Raw genomic sequence first — 14,891 nt, 5'->3', positions numbered from 1 at the left:
CTTAGTTAGCCAGGATTTTACTTCATTTTCTTTACTTATAGATTTATTTATCAAATTACAAAGCACTATGGACTTTGTTTCTGCAAAAGCAGGTAGAATTTGTGTGTAAATAGTTTTTACTCTTGTGAAACGTTTCAATGTACTGCAAATTGTGTTTTTCATCATTTTACTTGCCAATTATTGCTTATCAAAAGAATAATTTTTATGAAATTTTAAAAATGCCTTACAATACATCCTGCAAGAGATGGCGAAACCAGGGCTCCAGTCAACTAAAATGCTTTTGATCACTACTAATAGATGGCGCCACACGAGCACCTCTTTTGTTCAAAGTTTACTTATTCTACGAACGGCGGCACAGAAGACTCCGTCGCTAGTAATCTCTGAGTTCTAGCACAGCATGTGTACAAGTACTCCATATTATTGGATACAACTTACTCGATTCTTCAAGCATTTAAAAGTCAAGTATCATATATTGGTAAAGGTCGTTAATGGTCGATTGCCTCTTACTAAGTGATAAGACATAGACATAGACATATGGATTTGGAACGTATGTTATATTATTTGCTTGCTTGGTATATGGGGTGTATTTAGAATGCTGTTCGCTGTCGAATGTGTTTGCAAGATTCAATGGAAATTTTATCTGCAGACCATTAATTGTGAGTGATAACAATTCAATTAAATTAGAATTGCCGAAAATCCTAACAAAATTTTAAAATACTGATTTAGATCGTGTTAAAAAGAAATAAAAGAACACATATGCATAAAACACTGCTTTCTTCAATTGACATATAATTATCAAGTTCAGAATTTGGAAGTTTTTATGAAAAATGATATTAACTATAAAAACCGAGTTACGTTTCATTCATGAATGTATTTAAAGTTAAACAATGAACAGATTGATTTATAAATCAACGCATTTAAATAACAGTAGCGATTATTATTCATTTTTATCGGCTATAAATTGGGATTTCTAATGGAATTTTCCATGTTAAATTTGCCGGCAAATTTTGTCATTTTAATTAAAAACTTCCAATCGTTATTGGAATAACGATTAATAATGCCAACAATTTTCAATACAATTCCCTAAAATAGTTTTGCAAATAAAGCTAGAAGCATGCATAAATAATTAAACAAAATTTACCTCTCAACATCACTTTCTGTATTGTATATTATATATTGACTGCAGTATATATATATATATATTAATACTCTAGGTATTATTATTAATTTTAGCCTAAATTGGCGTTATCACAGAAGGGCTATTAGTCTCAAAACGGTATTTTGCGTTGAGTTACTTCTGAGGTTGTTACCACCAAATATTATCGCCCTGTATTATATTTAAAGAAACTAAATAATGGAGAATCTACATGAATGTACGTATGTTTCTCACATTGTGGAAAAAATGGTACCTAAAAGGGTACTATCAAATTCTGAATAACGTAGACCTTTACCCGAATATGGACATCTGGGAATGAATTTTTGATTAAAAATCTAAAACGATTTTAAAAAGAGCAGTGACAACGCGGTGCGGAATAAAACATATTTGTCAAAAGCGGAAATTCTAAAGATATGCCTTTTAAAAATATTTTTAGTTAAATGGAGCTTCAGCACAAATGCTCTCCTTCTCTGGTCTACCGAGAATACGGTAGCGAGCACCTTGGTTGTGTGAGCCGGAACGTGAATGCTTGTTCAAATAAAAAAAAAATAAAAAAAAAAAAAAAAAAAAGCATAAAAAAAACTAAATGTCAATGTACATTTTTAATTGGATAATTATTCACCAGTTTTTTATATAATGTAAGTTTATATAATGTACAAGTAAGCCTTATTAAAGGTACACACCAGGTATATAAAGCTAGTTAGTATTAAAAAAAATTTAAGGTTTCTATTATTTAATGTTATTAATAATTAAAACCCCAAAATAAAAATGTAGCAGCATGTGGCAATTCAAAAAACTGTGATGAGATTGTTACAATGTTCAGTTAATTTTAAACAATTCTACACATAATAAAATGGCCAGTGCACAACATGTGAATGAACATGGGGTTGAATAATTAGAAAATAAAAATATTAAATAGTAGAAAATATTGCTTACTGTTCAAATTTGGGATTGACTCAGTTTCTCCAAAATATATTTATCTACATTAAAATGTTTGGTAATAATCTATTGACTGAATAGTATAAAAGTCAATGAATGATTCATTATATGGACAATATTTGGTATTGTTGAACTTCGGGGGGGGGAAGGAAGACAGTAATGCAAGGAGGATGAACAAAAATAGACTTACTCATTAATCACAGAATACATCAGCCTATCACGAGGACCTGAGATAAAGATTCAAAACCCTGTTCTGACCTTCTACATCTGTTCCTGATCATTTTAAGGATCAGAGTTGGAATTATCTTATTATTAAAGAGAAGTTCTGAAGAATGAGAGAGAAAGAGTATTATATAAATAAGAAAAAAATATCATCTGACACATATAAAACACATACAGGCATTCTTTATTTGATGTTCAGATTTTGAGAGTGAAGGTGCATTTGCCCCTCGCTCCCTATTTTTAACTTCTCTAATTTTTCTTGTCCTTTATGCTTGATCAGACAGCCTGGCTCAGTAAAAGTAGGCGGCCAGTGCAACATTGATTAAAAATCCAGTTATAACCACGTGCAGTGCTGATAAGGACCACGTGTTTCTGAGACTCCTTCTCCTTTATTTTCTTCTTTCTAGGTATTTCTTTCTCCTGATGATGAGGGACCTTTAGCTGCCCTCGAAATCAATTGAGTGTTTCACTATACTTACACTAAATACAAGGTTCTTTTTACGATTTGATTCACTTACAGGCAGTTGAAAGAAGATATTTTAGATCATAAAAATGGACAAAAGGAATTGTGAATAGATACTAATGACTATTGTTAAAATACAGTGGGTCCCAAAAGTGTTAGTACACTTATGATTTTCATTGAAATAGGGCTCTATCCATTAATCAAAAGTAAACTTTCTGAATGAGACTTTAATAATAAGATTTATAATCTATTTGTAACAAAATTAGATGAAATATTTTTTTAAATATAGCAAAAATTCATTTTTAAGAAATTAATAATCAAAAAATGACAAACATTTTATCTCACAAAAGTCTTTGTACACTTCAAAAAAAAATCTTGACATATTAGTAAATATTTTCATTTTTCGTTAAATTAATATTAGTAGGATATCATTTAGCATCCACAACAGCTTTTAAACATCTGGGAATAGATTTTACTAGTTTCTTTTTTTTGGGGGGGGGGTAATTTCTGTATCAATGTTCACCCATTCTTTCCATCATGGCTGTTTTGAGTTCACTTTTCGTTTTGATGTTGTGATTTCGTATTCTAACCTCCAGCTCTTTCCAAATGTGTTCTATGGGGTTTAAATCTGGCGACTGAGGTGGTGTTTTCAAAACCTGTGGACAATTATAGAGACACTACTGGCAAACGTTGAGAGCCGTATACTTAGGATCGTTATCATGATTAAAAATAAAGTTGTTTCCAATACCCAAATTTTGGGCTGATAATTTTAAATTGTCTCTTAAATATTTAAATAAAAAGAATGATTCATTATGCCATCAATAAATACCAAATTACCTAGTCCTGATGCTGTCATGCCCCCCTACAAGAACACCTCCACCGCCATGCTTAACTGTTCCAACTAAGTTCTTAGAATGAAGTACCTCATTTTTTCTTCTCCATACAGTTATTCGACCATCAGAACCAAAAATGTTAAATTTGCTTTCGTCAGCAAATAGGACATTATTCCAGTACGTTTCGGGTGTATTTATCATAGATTTTTGCGAATACTTTCTGTTTTTCTCACTAACAAAATTATTTTTACGGGCAGAACGCCCATGTAATCCAAAGTAAATTTCTCTGAGAACTCGTTGAACAGTTTCAGGTGAAATCGAAGTAGAAAACTTTGCATTAAATTCTGCAGAAACTTTTACAGAACTCAAACGTGGGTTTTTTACAAATTTTCTAAGAATAAATCCTTTATCACGTTTAGTTAACTTTCTCGGTCGACTTTTTCTTACCTTGTTTTCAATCCAATTTTCTTCTTTAAAGCGTTTTATCACATACTGCACTGTAGAATGGGGTAAATTAACTAATTTATTGATATTGCAAATTTATTTACCACTACTATGGTGAAAAATGATCAATTTTCGAATGCTGTAATTTCTTTACGACTGCGACCCATTTTTCAATAATAAATAGAATATTATGAAGTAAACAGTAAACAATTAAACCAAACGATTTTTTAAATGCCACCAGAATGTAAAAATTAAAAAAAGCAACTGATTATTCTAATTTTGATTTTATCCAAAAATATTTCAGTGTACGAAGACTTTTGTGAGATAAAATGTTTATCATTTTTTGATTATTAATTTCTTAAAAGTAAAGTTTCGCTATATTTAAAAAATATTTCATGTAATTTTGTTACGAATATATTATAGATCTTATTATTAAAATCTCATTCAGAAAGTTTACTTTAAATTAATGGATAGAACCCTATTTCAATGAAAACCATAAGTATACGAAAACTTTTGGGAGCCACTGTATATATTTTTCACTAGATGCGTTAAGTTTCTTCAGTGAAATTATGTGTAAAATTTTTGTGATCCAAAATAATTTTTAGAACTGTATTTTTGTCTTCATTCTGTGAAGTTACTGTAGAAGTTTTTGTCAGTTTCTTTTTCATTTTGTATTTGAGAATCTTTTGGGTATTATATTTTTATTAGGTGGAATATCTTTATTAGCAGTTTGGGAAATGTATTTCTTGCGCATTTAACATATCAGCAGCTTCTAGTTGTAGTGGTGCTGATTTTAGAATCTTGTTTAACACATCACATTGTTTGTCAGATTTTAATAAATCTACTAATTCTAAACATGTTTGTTATAGTTCATTCGGCTAATCTTTGGAATATGGTAACAGGCAGTTTGGCGACATTTTGGTAAGGCGATAAAAGTTACTAGCTAGGATTTTAGCAGTGTACATGGATAAAGTCAAGAGTGTGTGCAATGCCATTTTTGTGCAATTCTGGGATTTTTTTTTAAGTGAAAATAGGTCGACGTGTACATGGATGATACCGTGTATGTGCAGTTCTTAAAAACGTGGCAAGCAGTGGGCGATTCTGCACTTTCTCTCAATTTCGCACCTAATCTTCATCATGATTAAACATTTTTGTTCCATAAAAGTTCTAGTATAAGCGTAATTCGGCTAGCAGATTGTTGGAAAAAATGTTGAGTAAAAAAAAAAAAAAAAAAAATGCCTTTACTTTGTGAAAACAAAACTAGCAGGTTGCTGTAGCAGAGTTGGTCGGCAAATTTTCGCCAAGTTACCATAATCCAAAGATTAACCGTTCATTTTTTCTGTGTTCCACATCACATTGTTTGTCAGATTTTAATGAATCTACTAATTCTAAACATGTTAGTTCATTCTTTCTGTGTTCCAGTGAGAGGGTCTGTGATTTTTTTTTTTTTTTTTTTGGCTACTTAATTCAAAATTCATTTTCATCATCTATACTAAGTGGATAATTCATTATGCATTGTAGTTGTAGTATAAGTAGTAGTATTTCTAGTGTGCTGATGTAAGTAATGTATTTAATAAGTAGCAGTATTTCTAGTGTGCTTGCACATACTCCACCTAACATATAAGGTATTTCTCCCGCCTTCTTGGTGTGGTGGTCTGCATACTGGGCGCATATTCCAAAAGTCTGCGGTTATTTTCCTAGCGAAGCCATTGCTAATTTTTCAATCTCTCTTGCTTCCAATGTGAAATTCTAATGTCTGTACAGTGTCACTCGAACTAAAAGGGTGTTAGATGATTGTCCTCCACAGCCAGGATTTGGTGATTAGGTCCCATAAAAACTCCAGTCGTCCTTTAAAAGGGGAAGATAAAGTATTTCTCCCACCTTCTTGGCATGCCTTCATGGTGTGATGTGTATCCAGAGGTCCGCGGTTTGATTCCCGGCGAAGGCGTTGAATATTTTTCATCTTGCTTGCTTCCAAAAAATACCTAATATCTCTACAAACTGATGAATCAATACAGCTGCATACATATCAAAGAATGCATATATTACACTCGGTGCACTGTATGTGACATGTACAAGTTTTGTTACTTTCATGTATAGTGTATATTTCTGTATTATGTGTTTATGAAACAGACCACCCATTCTCATTCTGTATTACTTATAAACATAGTGTTTCATTTGTTTTCTGTCTGATTCTTAAATCCCAAATCTTACTTGTTAATTTACCTTTATTTGCTGTAATTAAGCGATTAATCATTTTATCTCTTACAAATTTCATAATACCATATATAGTGTTATCCAATCTCTTAAATTTTTTTGCATGAAGATAAATATATTTTCATGTTCGGTGCATTCGTTCGATGTGCATGTTTGTGTTAACACCACTGTGAAGTCTATAACAGTATGCCCAGCTAGATGTTTTTTGTAAATAATATATTTCAAAGTAATTTGCAAATGCAAAAGTGTCAGGATCTTAAGTAATTTTATTGCTGCTTCCGTCAGCATATGAAAAGTATGAATATCTTGTTCTTCTAAGAGAGATCTAATAATTTTATATGTTTTTGCCTGTTTTTCAACACTATTGATTTTTTTAAAAATTGTTTCTCCAGGCTTTATCAATATGCCATGCACAAAAAAGACGTTTCTGTAGTAAACCCATTTCAGACTCCCAAGCATTAAAAAAAGATTCAGCCATATCAGACATAAATATTTGTGGTTGTATTTGCCCAACGTTTTCTTTAATACATGAAAAAAAAAATGATAGCACTGGCTGATCACATCGATTAAAAATGCACACCGGAATCTTTGATGTAAATCATCTATTGTAAGTAAAGTTATGAAATCTATATGCATTCACCCCATGTGTACCATCAATACATATACAAGTCAGAACAAAATTTTTTCAGTATTTCTCTTTGTGCTTCTGTCATCATTATCAAAACAAAATCATTTCCTTTTAGAAATGAATATTGTGTACAATATTCACTCATACTATCTTGATCCCTGGGTTTTATAAAATGAAATACATGAATGTTCAGGATTTTGCATTTGAGGTACCCACGTATCTACACAAACCTAATCATTTTCATGTTTAACAGAATTAGAAGACAAATTGAAAGATTTTTACTGTTATGTAAATCTTGTCTTGCAAGTAAATGAACCCTCTCAAGCCCAGCATCTCATAGAGAATTTCTAATTTCATCTAAAATATTATCCAGGGAAATTTTTGCTGCTATCTTTGATGCAATAATTTTTATTTCATCTGTTGTTAAAAATAAGTGACCTAAATCATTCCAATGGCCAATATGTATTTTCTGATATGACACTACACATTTGCCATCTGTATGTTCTGTTACTTTTAATGCAGCTGGGCAATATGCATTTATTTTATTGCTACCAAGGATTTTTAAGTGACACAAACCTTTACTTTCTGATATAAAATTTCCTAAACAGTGGCATTACACCATGTATATTAAATATGCTTACTCCATAAGAAATTTTGTCTTCATATTATTTTCAATTTCTGCCTTCCATGCCAAAAAATCATTAAAGGAATTAAATTCTAGCTCAGTATGATTCAAATCAACATCATGAACATTATTGAAATGAAAAATTATTTCTCGCTTTTCAAAATTAGCATAACATACAGGCACGTATGTTATGCTAATTTTGAAAGTATGAATGTTAGAAGTATGAATTTTTTTTTGATGATATTTCCAATTTTTTTATGTCACTAAATTTCAGATGGCAGTCCTCACATTTGTAGCTTGGTGATCGACCACTTTTTAAAGAATCATTAATGTAGTATTATTAGAGTGTAATGTGTTGGTATGCCGTTTCAAACTGCATTTATTTTGGTATGTTTTTAAGCAATCAGAGCATACAAAATTACTCTCAGCCACATTAAAATTATTTGCACAATCAACCATACTATTAGAACTCTTAGTTTTCAGAGACTCAATTAATATAGTATTATTGTAATGAAATTTATATGCATCGCGTTTCAAATTGTATCTATAGTTGAAAGTTTTAAACAATCACGGCAAACAAAATCACTCTGAGCTATACTAAAATCATTTGCACAATGAACCATATCACTCACAACACAATCAGAATTATCACACTGAATTATCGCTCACGATTACTCCTTCCTAATTTTGATTCGATTTAGAATCAAAAATACCTTCTGAGGAAACAGAAGTACTTGGCCCTGAAAGGGGCAGTTTTTCTTGATTTTGTGCAGAAGATATAATAATCGAATCAAAATAAAAAAAGAGAACTGTATCTGCAATCACACGCTACAATACATAATCTTTGGTGCCACAGCAGTGCAAAGAGCAGAGTAAATAATATTAAATATGAGGCGCCTTCAGGGAAATGACGACATGCGCAATAATCTGCGCACATGTTCAGGGAGGAAACTAGCGTCTGAGGGGCTAGACGCTTGTGTCAAAAGTGGGGTAGGCGTCTTGCCAGGTGAAACTAGTCGATATTTCCGTGACGTCAAAAATTCGAAAAGTGGGGTAGGCTTTGGAAATACGCCAGCCGTGTTACAAATTAGCACTCACCCCTCCCGACGTATTTTCTTCCTTTCATACCGAACCGAGAACCGCATCTATCTACGAAAATATTTCCATCTATTCGTTGTTAAAAAATTCAGAAAAAATAATAATAAATAAGAGAACAATAATATAAATCTGCAAATGCAAACAACGACAGTGATATTTCAACAAAATTTGAACTCAAGAGGAATAGTTGCAAACTTCGAATAAGCGAATAGGATACTCTGGGTTACCAGGTTGAACTATTATCGTCAAAGTTGGCGATGTTTACATTTACCGGGTTCTCTGCGGAAGTGCTTCCTTGTTATTTAGTCTAGATCGGGTTTTGTTGACAATCCACCATTTTTTTTCGATCTTCAAAGTCAGGTCTACCTTGGCGACCGAAGTGTGTAGCCAAATCAAAAAATCGCCAAAAGGACCAAAACTAAAGCTGTTCCGTGCACTCTCTTGACTTGGCAATAAACGAAACAAAAATTTTATGATAATACAAGGAGTATCCTTCAGTGTACCCTAACCTAAACATGTTAAGAGACCAACTTTCAGAATTAAAAATAAAAAATTCAAATAATTTTGTTTTCAATGTCCTTCGAAAAATTCTTCAAAAAATAAGATATTCATCTAAAATTTCTCACAATATATGACCATTAAATGATAATGCCAACAAGAGTTAATCATTTTGTCACATATTTTAGGAATCGTATGCCTTTAAATCCTGCGTAAATGAGTTCTAAAATCGAAAAGGCACCCCTACAGACTCTGTGCGAGCAGACACAAGACTTGTGAATTTTGAAAAGAAATCAGAAAAGTGTAAAGTGAATTTTGCAGAGAAAACTGATACACATTTAACTATTACACAGTATACAGAAACAATTACACAGTATACAGTTCTCATGAAAAAATATTAAAGAAGAGAAATGAAACTAATCTTAAAATAATTACAGCAACATTTTTGCCTTTGCTCAGTACTTCCAAAACCTCTATACTTTCCGAAGCACCTAGCAAAAATGCTACTGACATTTATTAAATTGTTTAATTTCTAACATATGTGCTTTATAGCATTTATTACTTTATTTTATTTTTTCAGAGACAAACTATTTCTAAGTTCCTAAAATGGAAAACTATTTCATCTTACAATATGATAGCAGAAAATACAACTGAATTACTTTAGCTTTCTTTCACTATTACATGAAACAGAATATCAAAGATTTCAAAATAAATATCTATCATGCATCGATTTCTTACCTGCAGAGATATGACTTTACACAAATTTCTTCTTATACACACTACACACCTGGTGTCACTGATCTTAATATGTCCAAGATTTGACTGAAAATGGCGGAGATTTCATTCCACTTTTCTAACAATGCAATGGGTTGATCTTTACATTATGGTAACTTGGCATTTTTTTGGCGAAAATTTGGCGACCAATTCTCCTACAGCAACCCTCTATTTTTTTTCCCCGCCGCCATTTTGTCTTCACGAAGTAAAGACATGTTTCTTTTCTTTTTATCTACTGAACACTTCTTCCAACAATCTACTAGCCGAATTACACTTATGCTAGAAATTTTATTAAACAAAACTGCTTAATCATGACAATTATTCACTGCAAAATTGGGAAAAAGTGCACAATACCATACTCCTTACGCGTTTTTCAAAATAACACATACACATAAACCATGTACACGCCGACTTATTTTTACTTAAAAAAAACATCCCAGAATTGCACAAAAATGGCATTGCGCACACTCTTCACTAGATCCATGTACACTGCTTTTTTCTCATAAATTAGAAAAATTTCACGAAAATACATGACAATTTTCTCAATCTTTAAACCCGGTAAAAAGAACATATATGAAATTACCTGATCACGAAAAAGTAATGAACATTTCCACATATAAAATAAATAAAATATCCAAAAACGTTTACCTCGTCACCAACGAATTCATACCGCAACCATTACAAATACTTAGTGTCAGATATTTAAATTATTTCCATGCACGTTTACTTCAACTAAAACGTATACCAAATTCCTACAAACATAAAATTCACAAAATAACTATCATTTAATTAAAATATAATTAAATTCAAAAACACTACTTAAAATATAAATGAGCACATACATTAAATTAATACATACATAAAAACCCATTTCGAATTCACTTTAGTTACGGCCATGGGATCCAAAAATTCACGAACACTGTTTCACACAACACAGAATAAAGCCAAATACAAAATTTCCAGATTTTTTCCCGATTTCCCCCTTTTTCCGATTAAAGAACCATAATTCGTCCATTAATATCACATGACATATCCCATGATCTCTCATTTCCCTCACACAAAATAATGCGTAATCGGAACTGAGTACTGCTCACATTATTGCCAAAGTGCCAGGTAGTAACCTTTATCGCCTCCAAAATGTCGCCAAACTACCAGTTACCATATTGTAAAGATCAACCATGCAATGGAACACTGCACTAATTTTGAAAATTTTATACACTGACACATTTGATACTGGAACCGAAAAGGCATGGTCAGGATAAGTGGAAATACCTAATATAGTTTTCAAGACACGTACCAAGAATGATATTACTATCTGTAATGGCATGGTTGTAATATGTAACTGTGTGAAATTCAGAAACAGTTTAAAGTAAAACACAAATAATTTACAGCATACATATTGGATGAAACATTTAGTTACCATTTAGAATTTCAGTTTTTGAAGTTCTTATCTAGACTTCATTATGCAGCAGATATAAACATTGAACACTTATTATCAGGTAAAAATATACTGAACATTTCACCTTGTGGAAACAAATAAATGCTTTATAATTTTTTTTTTTTTTTCCATCAAATGTGAATTTCTGTTTCTTCTACAAATCTGAATAATATGCTTTACATTATTCAGATTTGCCTATCTGATTTCTAAGAATTTTGCTATACGAATATTCTTTCAACCCATGAAGAAATTCCAGACATGACCTCAAATGAGATTTTCTAGCTGCAGAGACAAGTGCTTACTGCAGATGCATGTGAAAGTTGTTTCTAACATATGTTCAAAACACTGGAGATAGCATATACATTTTTGTCATCGCTCTAAATTGTTCGTTACACATATAACATTTATCTCTTATGCTTATATCCACATTTAAATCCTCTTCATGAAAACGAATTAACATTTACATACCACACACAATTTTCTCTCCAGTGTGAATAAGCATATGATGTTTCTCTGCTGTGTGAATACACATACACATGTTTAAATAACTTTTCTCATTAAGTGGATTTCACACATTAGAGGTTTCTCTCCTACATGAATAAGCATATCTTTGTTCAAACTACCCTTTTCACTAAAAGTCTTACATATTTCACACATGTAAGGTTTCTATCCTGTGTGAATAAGTATATGCTTGTTTAAAGTACCCTTTTCACTAAACATCTTCTCACATACTTCACATATATAAGGTTTCTCACCTGTGTGAATAAACAGGTGCCTATTTAAAGTATTCTTTCTACTAAACGTCTTCTTACATACTTCACACATATAAGGTTTCTCACCTGTGTGAACAAACAGGTGCTTATTTAAACTACTCTTTTGACTAAAAGTCGTTTTACATACTTCACACATATAAGGTTTCTCACCTGTGTGAACAAACAGGTGCTTATTTAAACTACTCTTTTGACAAAAATTCTTCTTACATACTTCACACATATAAGGTTTCTCACCTGTGTGAACAAACAGGTGCTTATTTAAACTACACTTACGACTAAAAGTCTTCTTACATACTTTACACATATAAGGTTTCTCTCCTGTGTGAATAAGCATATGACTGTTTAAATTACCCTTTTGACTAAACATCCTCTTACATACTTCACATATATAAGGTTTGTCATGTGTGTGAATAAACAGGTGCTTATTTAAACTCCCCTTTTTCCTAAACGTCTTCTTACATACTTCACACATATAAGGTTTCTCACCTGTGTGAATAAGCATATGCCGGTTTAACTGACCTTTTCCCCTAAATGTCTTCTTACATACTTCACACATATAAGGTTTCTCTCCTGTGTGAATAAGCATATGCCTGTTTAAACAACGCTTTTCACTAAACGTCCTCTTACATACTTCACACATACAAGTTTTCTCACCTGTGTGAATACGCAGATGCTTGGTTAAGCAACCTTTTAGATTAAATGATTTCTTGCAGACTTCACACATATAAGGTTTCTCTCCTGTGTGAATAAGCATATGCCTGTTTAAAATACCTTTTTGATTAAATGACTTCTTACATACTTCACACACATAAGGTTTCTCACCTGTGTGAATAAGCAAATGCTTATTTAAACTACCTATGTCACTAAATGCCTTCTTACATACTTCGCACATATAAGGTTTTTCACCTGTGTGAATAAGCATATGCATGCTTAATGAACTTTTTTGATTAAATGATTTCTTACATACTTCACACATGTGAGGTTTCTCTCCTGAGTGAATACGCAGATGTTTCTTTAAATTACTTTTTCCATTAAATGTCTTCTTACATACTTCACACATACAAGGTTTCTCACCTGTGTGAATAAGCAAATGCTTATTTAAACTACTTTTGTCACTAAATGCCTTCTTACATACTTCGCACATATAAGGTTTTTCACCTGTGTGAATAAGCATATGCATGCTTAAAGAACTTTTTTGATTAAATGATTTCTTACATACTTCACACATGTGAGGTTTCTCTCCTGAGTGAATACGCAGATGTTTCTTTAAATTACTTTTTCTATTAAATGTCTTCTTACATACTTCACACATATAAGGTTTTTCTCCTGTGTGAATAAGCACATGCTTCTTTAAACTAACCTTTTGACTAAACATCTTCTTACATGCTTCACATATATAGGGTTTCTCATCTGTGTGAATAAACAGGTGCTTATTTAAACTCCTCTTCTTACATACTTCACACATATAAGGTTTCTCACCTGTGTGAATAAGCATATGCTGATTTAAATTACCTTTTTCACTAAACATTGTTTTACATACTTCACATATATAAGGTTTCCCTCCTGTGTGAATAAGCATATGCCTGTTTAAACAATGCTTTTCACTAAACGTCTTCTTACATACTTCACACACATAAGGTTTCTCACCTATGTGAATAAGCAGATGCTTATTTAATCTATTTTTTTTCACTAATTGTCTTCTTACATACTTCGCACATATATGTTTTCTTACCTGTGTGAATACGCAGATGCTTGGTTAAACAACTTTTTCAAGTAAATGATTTCATACATACTTCACACACGTAAGATTTCTCTCCGTATGAATACGCAGATGGTTGGTTAAATTACATTTTTTACTAAACGTCTTCCTACAATACTTCACACAGATAAGGTTTCTGTCCTGTGTGAATACGCAGATGGTTGATTAAATTACTTTTTCCATTAAACGTCTTCTTACATACTTCACACAGATAAGGTTTCTCTCCTGTGTGAACACGCATATGAGTTTTTCTATTAAATTATTTCTTGCATATTTTATACATACTAGGTTTCTTTCTCAGGTTAATGAGCGTTCACATATTTAAATGAACATAAAGGATTTTCTATTGATTTAAATGAAATTATACTTCACACCTTGATGCTTGTTACATAAATCTATAATTTACCTAAGGCACTAAGAGCTTGTTAGATAAATCAGGATGATGTTTATGCTCTACCATAATGCAAAATAAGACAGTTAACTGAATTTCACCACAAACTACAACTGGACATTACACAATTATTTTCAGTTGCTTGCATAGTTACCTTAATTAAAATATTATGACTGAAGTGTCTGGTGTGCAAATATAGAAAAATAACACTTCTCTGACTCCTATGGAACCAATATTTTATTCCTTACGATGTTATAGATTCTTATTCATAAGATTTATTTACATTTTACATGCACGTTCAATCGCGTGACAAAAACTCGAAGTTTGTTTACTTCGTTCTTCTCGGAGACTAGAAGGTGTTGCCATTCCTCTTTAACTAAATTTAATTAGGAACTTGACGGAACTGAAGCGACACTACACACACCCTTCCTAGTGACAGCGATTATGGAAGATAGTCTTTAAAGTGACTGGGAAACCTTACATGTCTGCCGGTTTTAGTAGTCTTGGTTTTATGATGAGTATCTGAATTTTCTTCAGTATTCTTGAGCGCAGGTGTTTCCCCAAGTTCCGCTTTCTTGGAATGGGTGTTTTGAAAAGGAATATCAGAATCTTGCACTAGGAAACATGGCTTTA

At 32.0% G+C, this 14,891-nt stretch overlaps 1 pseudogene; it reads right to left on the bottom strand.

Annotated features, from left to right (window-relative positions):
- Nucleotides 1–11,875: 11,875 nt before the first annotated feature.
- Nucleotides 11,876–14,111, bottom strand: LOC146999497 (uncharacterized; annotated as a pseudogene).
- Nucleotides 14,112–14,891: the final 780 nt, after the last annotated feature.

The sequence above is a fragment of the Stegodyphus dumicola genome, chromosome 1, assembly GCF_044657685.1.
Source record: "Stegodyphus dumicola isolate Sdum_Otavi_A_Nest chromosome 1, ASM4465768v1".
Lineage (NCBI taxonomy): Eukaryota > Metazoa > Arthropoda > Arachnida > Araneae > Eresidae > Stegodyphus > Stegodyphus dumicola.
This window is presented reverse-complemented; position numbering and strand designations above follow the sequence as displayed.